Below are 5,913 nucleotides of genomic sequence, written 5' to 3' on the forward strand. Positions count from 1 at the left end.
AAGATCGTCTGCATATTGGAGGATTTGGAGCCGCACTTTCCCCAAATTTGGAATGACTAGATTTGCCCCCTCCAGGGCTTGTCCCAAGTCGGATGTGTAGATGTTAAAAAGTAAAGGGGCAAGGACGCACCCTTGTTTGAGGCCGTTATTAGTTGGTACCTTAGTTGTTTGGCTGGTTTTAATATGCACCAGGTCCCTTCCTATAGAGCAGTTATAGCCTTTAACAACTTTTGAGGCATGCCCCAGTTGGTTAGATTTCTCCATAACTTGCCACGATCCACTCGGTCAAAAGCTGTGCTATAATCTACGAAGCAGTAAAACAAAGGTGGTTAAGAGGCATGAGTTGCACGTAGGGACAGATGACCCAGTGCTAGGATGTTATCTATAGTGGAGCATTGAGGTCTAAATCCAGTTTGGAAGAATGGGAGAATGTTGTGATCCTTTGCCCACGTTTCTAGTTCCTTCAGCAACACTCTGGTGTATGCCTTTGCTTCTATATCTAGAAGAGCCACAAGCTGATAATTTTTGGGTTTTGTGTGGTCCCCATTTTTATGAATCGAGAAAAGTATTGAGCCTTTCCACGATGATGGAACGGTGGAAGTTTCAAAGGCATACTTAAAGAGTGGGGTTAGCTGATCCGCCCAGAATCCATGTGACACTTTGAATACTGCCGCTGGCACTCCATTAGGACCAGGCGCACCTCATTTTCTTAATCAGGTTGGTTATCTCTACCGTGGTGATAACTGGTATTTTGTCCTCTTCCTCGGTTGCTGGAGGGATTTGTTGTTCTTGGGTATCCATCTTATTCTGGTCTGTTGTGTACAGTAGCTTTACATATTTAACCCACTCGGAGGCTGCCACCCCGTTTTCTTTGCTCTGACCGGTGTGGCTCAGTTGTCTTATATGTCTCCAGAGTCTGATGGGACCCTTTTCTTTGAGAAGGTTAAATATTTTCAGCCTCGATTTTCTTTGTTCGAATTTCCCATATTTTCTTCCTGTGTTCCCTGCGAAGCGCTTTTATTTCCAACGTGTGGTGATTTGTGGCTCCTTTTCTTTTCACCTTCAAGATCTTTGAGAGACTCCGCTTGGTTTGCTCTAAGGCCCTAGAGTTTGGTTGTAATGAGAGGTTTTGTGGATGGCAGACCTGAGCTTTGGGGCTGCCAGTGACCTGTCCTAGTGCGGTTTTTAGTTCCTCAAGTAGTTCCTTCCAGAGCTCCAAGGGGGATGCCAACCTTCTATCTGTCTGGCACTGCTCTTTGTGTGTGACCCACTCCAAGAGTACTGGACTTAGTTTTGTGGACCATTTTATTCTATTCAATACTTCATGGTGCTCTTCACCTGTTGAGGTACCCAATGTTCTGAGGTGTTTTGCGGATTTCTCATTTAGATCAAGGGTGACCCTCAATGGCCTGTGATCACTCTCGTCCCTGTTTCCCACATCAAAGTCATTAAAGTGTGTTAGCAAGTTTTCGGAGATAAAGATGTAATCGATTGTTGACTTGTCCCTGAAGGCGGGCAAGGGAAGCCAAAGAGGGTCCACTGTTTTCATGGAGGAGTGGGCGGAAACCATGTTATGCTCAAAAAGAAGCTGTTGAAGAGGCGCCGATTCTGTTGTGGTTGGGGGTTCCCTTGTACCATATCCCAAGTCCCTTGTATTCATGTCCCCTACAATGATTGGAAGATGTGAGGCATATTTATTTATAAGGCGGTCCATTTTTATAGTTAGTGTTTTTTGTGCTTGCTTTTTTTGCAGTGTGGCAGGGTTTATATAACGATTAATTATCAACAGTCGGATTGAAATTTTGTTGCTTTTAAATCCGCCGATCAGTGCTGCTTGCAGGTTGGGGGAATTAGTTGCTAGTGATTTTACCTCTATTTTACGGGCATGATTGATCAAAATTGAGAGCCCGTCTGCTGCTCTCCCGAAGATGTTGCTTTTTATTGCTGCGGTGTGAATATCGTAAAAGCCTGGGAGAATTAGGGGTTCGGTGGCCTACGTCTTTTGTAGGCACAGAATGTCATTTGCTCGGAGATACGTGCATGCTACTTTGCAGCTAAGCAGTCTTTTTAACCCTGCAACGTTCCACGATATGATGGACAGATGAGTGTTGTTCCCTGCTCTTCTATTCATGTTCGGGTAGCTGGCTGCATTTTTACTATTAGATGTGCCGTCGAGGGAACAAGCCTCCAGGACCGTTCAGCGTGCTTTGCGTTGCGCTGTGCTTTGGCTCAGTGTAGTAGACTGCCCTTTGCTCAAGTGAGCTTATTATCGTGTAGGTGTTATAAAGTCTTGGTTCCATGGCTGAGCTTTTCCCTGGTTGATTGCCTGCAGTCCCCCTTAACATCGAATAAACCTCCTTTGTTGGCGAAGTTACTGCTAATATATGTGGGTATTTCTCGGGTATGGGGAATGCTATCGATGCCCCAATCAACCATTGTTGCTATTTCATCTGTTGTGAGACCCACCTGGGCATGGCGACTCAACCCTATCGAGGTTGATTCACCATGAGAGTCACTAGTTAGGCTCAGAAACTTAACCCAGACTAGGTAGTTTGACTGTATTTCCGTGAGGGGCGGGATATGCTAAAGAGTCTGAGTAAATTGCCCCTGTTTAAAATATTGTGTTGACCTTTGATTAAATATCTGGGGTGAGAAACAACTTGTGCGTTGTTTTGCTAACTTGATTTGCTTCATGCTGTTTATTTTGGTCTCCTTCCAGAATACTTATGTTATGACTAGAGCCAGGAGTCCATTGGCATGGTTCTGATTGCTGGGCCGGACTTTGGAATGGCTGCGCTGCTTGATCGCTGATTTTCTGCCGGCCCGGGGCTATGTGTCCCTTAAGTATGTTGACCCTGATATCGGGTCCTGGATCCTTAACTGAACCCTCTGGTTTTCTTTGCTCTGCCTTCTTGATGTTTAGTACCTGAGGTGGTTGTGCTGTTGTTACCGGGCCGGTTGGACTATGACAGACCTCCATGTGGGAGTTTGGCTGTGTGGGGCAATCCCTCTCTTTTGTGGTGCCCGAAGCGGCTGGTGCTATGCATGTTGCGTTATTTGAAACATGATTTTTTGTGAAAATCAGGAAGAGATTTCTTTTCTCTATAATGATTTGTGAATTTTGAGTGTGTGTTTGTAATAGGAGAGCACGTTTTTTTGATGCCTTGGCTATATTTTCCTGTTTCTTTAATTTTTTCTTAGCCCTCCTTGAAAGAGGTTTCTCCTTCCTTTTCTGGTTGGAGTTGTTACCCTCAATTTGCCACCCTGGGGAAGAGATTCTATTGCTGGAATTACAGCTGGATGGACTACTGAAAGGTTTGGTAGATACCAAAGGTTCTTGTGTCTCTGGTTTTGTTGTCGGGTTACCCGTGTTGCCTCCAGCTGCGATACCCAGAGGGCTTTCTGGGTTTAAAGCAGGTGAAGAGCTGCTCTTATTCCTTGGGCCCATCTTGCTTCCTGTTTGAATTTTTAATGAGTCTACCAAACCTTTAAGGATTTCTGGCAGTGTTGCCCATGTGTCCATGAGGGCTGCGCACGAACAGGTGCAGATGCTGTTATTCTGGATCTTGCTAAGCTTGTTCTCTAAGAAGTCCACCTTGTTGTTCAGCTCCACTAGTCGTTGCGCAATGTTGGATAAAGATCGATTTGTAACTCAATTTTCTTCGATTGCCAGAGCAGTGACCTGGCCATGTTTTGAACTGTTTCCCCGGATGGGGATGCTCCTAGATCGTGAATGGCACTACTTTTGTAAAGATTCTGACTTTGAGAGCTTGGTGTGGGGGAGGGAGTGCGCCGGTTGTCGTTAGAGCTTCTGAAGAGATTTTGGGTCAGCTCCAGTGTGCTCGAGTTTTGCAGCCGCTCTGACACACCTGTTTTTGTTAGACCGGATCCTATAAGTATCCACGACGGTGTCTGCACGGGAAAGAGAAGATTAGGTTGTTCCTGGCAGTGTATTTGGGCAGTCACTACTTGCTCTGGGTTTCTGTGAGTTAATGCAGTGCTGTCACCTACTGGGTCGCTTGTATGTCTGTGTTTCTTTCCAGATGAGCGTCCCGGCCCAAGCAGGATTGAGAACGTCGTCTTTCAATGCTTGTGCTCCCTATGTTTGCACTTTGTGCTTGTGTAGCAGGGAGCTTGTGGTAGGACTAGCTCCCTGAACTCTGATCCAACCCGTTGCTGATCTTGGCTCTTGGTTGATCTAACATGACTGAAGTGCTCTCTGTATTGGGCGGAAGTTTATATAAGAATTGGGTTATGAGGTCTCACGGTGGCGACTTTAAAAAGGACTTTTTGTCGTGTACTGCGATCCTTGCAATCTTTAAAATTCTGGGTGGTACTTTAGACTAGAGTAGTGGCTGTGCGTGGCCGTTTTCTTGGTCCTGAGTGGTTTTTTCTTTCTCTTTTTTTGTCATTCTTGTGTGGAGATAATTAGCTTATCAATGAGACCTGTGTGCTCCTTGCAGCTTCCTCCACCGCGCAGCTCACTGTGGGGGGGGAGGTGCTCCTTGCGGCTCCCGCCTCCGCTCTACCCACTATGTAGAGCAGGGGTGCCCAAACCTGTCCTGGCGGGCCGTATCCATGCCAGATTTTTGGGATATCCCCATCTGGGGATCACGGTTCGATCCCCGGCACCGGCGGCAGATTAGCCCAGCACCAGGTGACTCTGGGAAATAGCTGGCGCCGCGGCTAGGGCGGCTGACTCCGGAATCTGGAGATTTTTTTATTTAAGGTTTTTGTAGAGCGCGTAGTAACCCTCGAGCATCCCAGAGATCAGGGTTCGATCCCCGGCACCGGCCGCAGATTAGCCCAGCACCACGTGACTCTGGGAAATAGCTGGCGCCGCGGCTAGGGAGGCTGACTCCGGAATCTGGAGATCACGGTTCGATCCCCGGCACCGGCGGCAGATTAGCCCAGCACCAGGTGACTCTGGGAAATAGCTGGCGCCGCGGCTAGGGCGGCTGACTCCGGAATCTGGACATTTTTTTATTTAAGGTTTTTGTAGAGCGCGTAGTAACCCTCGAGCATCCCAGAGATCAGGGTTCGATCCCCGGCAGATTAGCCCAGCACCATGTGACTCTGGGCAATAGCTTGCTTAATCTTCCCGACGGCCCCTAGCGCCTAGAGACCCTTACGGGTGATTGTGCGCCTTACAAATGTGGATTATTATTATTATTATTATTATTATTATTATTTGGGCCGATTCCGATCAGGTTCGTAAAAGCACATCTGCCCGAATCAGTCGGACAACCACGTACGCCCGGGAGAGGACTGCCCGGGACCCGTGGAGCCCGTCCTGGTCACTCTGACCTGCCATCGGCCTGGAGAAGGGAGCGCCGGACCCCCGGGGGGGAGGACTGCCCGGGACCCGTGGAGCCCGTCCTGGGCACTCTGACCTGCCGTCGGCCCGGGGAAGGGAGCCCCGGACGCCCGGGGGGAGGACTGCCCGGGACCCATGGAGCCCGTCCTGGGCACTCTGACCTGCCGACGGCCCGGGGAAGGGAGCCCTGGACGCCCGGGGGAGGACTGCCCGGGACCCGTGGAACTCGTCCTGGGCACTCTGACATGCCGCTGACCCGGGGAAGGGAACCCCGGACGCCCGGGAACCGTGGAGCCCGTCCTGGGCACTCTGACAAGCCGTCGGACCGGGGAAGGGAGCCCCGGACGCCCGGGACCCGTGGAGCCTGTCCTGGGAACTCCGGCATGCCGTTGGCCCGGGGAAGGGAGTCCCAGATACCCGGGACCCGTGGAGCCCGTCATGGGCACTCTGACAAGCCGGTGTCCCGGGGAAGGGAGCCCCGGACGCCCGGGACTCGTGGAGCCCGTCCTGGGCACTCTGGCATGCCGTTGGCCTGGGAAAGGGAGCCCCGGACGCCCGGGGCCCGTGGAGCCCATCCTGGGCACTTTGACATGCCG

Source organism: Lissotriton helveticus, chromosome 1_2 (genome assembly GCF_964261635.1).
Source record: "Lissotriton helveticus chromosome 1_2, aLisHel1.1, whole genome shotgun sequence".
Classification (NCBI taxonomy): domain Eukaryota; kingdom Metazoa; phylum Chordata; class Amphibia; order Caudata; family Salamandridae; genus Lissotriton; species Lissotriton helveticus.